Below are 441 nucleotides of genomic sequence, written 5' to 3'. Positions count from 1 at the left end.
GCAGGGAGCCAATGACTGACACAGGACCCTGAGCGGGACCCGCCCCCCACCCGGAGCCACCGGCGAACCAGCTCCGTTGGCCGCACGTCCGTCCGTCAGGGTGGCCAATCCCCAAAAGAGTTCTCCCTCTAATGCCCGCCCCAGGATTTCCAGCGCGTCCAATCCGGAAGGGCGTCGTGCCGCAGCTCCGCCTGGAGAGGCGGGCGGAGAGCGCACAGGTGCGCGGCGCGGAGGGGCGCCGGGGCTTGCTGCGCAGTCCGCCTTCCCCGCGGCGCAAATTCTCCGCCGTCTGCTTTCTCCGCGGCCGCTTCCGGGACAGAGCGGCTCCGCCGTGCGGGCCTCGGGGTGGACGCCACAGTAGTGCGCACCTTGCTCACAACCCCGCTGGGCAGAATGGCAGTTCTCCCACCTCAAACCTTTCCCATAGCCTCCCAAGCTGAG

The sequence above is a fragment of the Miniopterus schreibersii genome, assembly GCF_964146895.1.
Source record: "Miniopterus schreibersii genome assembly, chromosome: 14".
NCBI classification, from domain to species: Eukaryota; Metazoa; Chordata; class Mammalia; order Chiroptera; family Miniopteridae; genus Miniopterus; species Miniopterus schreibersii.
The sequence above is the reverse complement of the archived record's forward strand: the minus strand, read 5'-3'. Positions refer to the sequence as shown.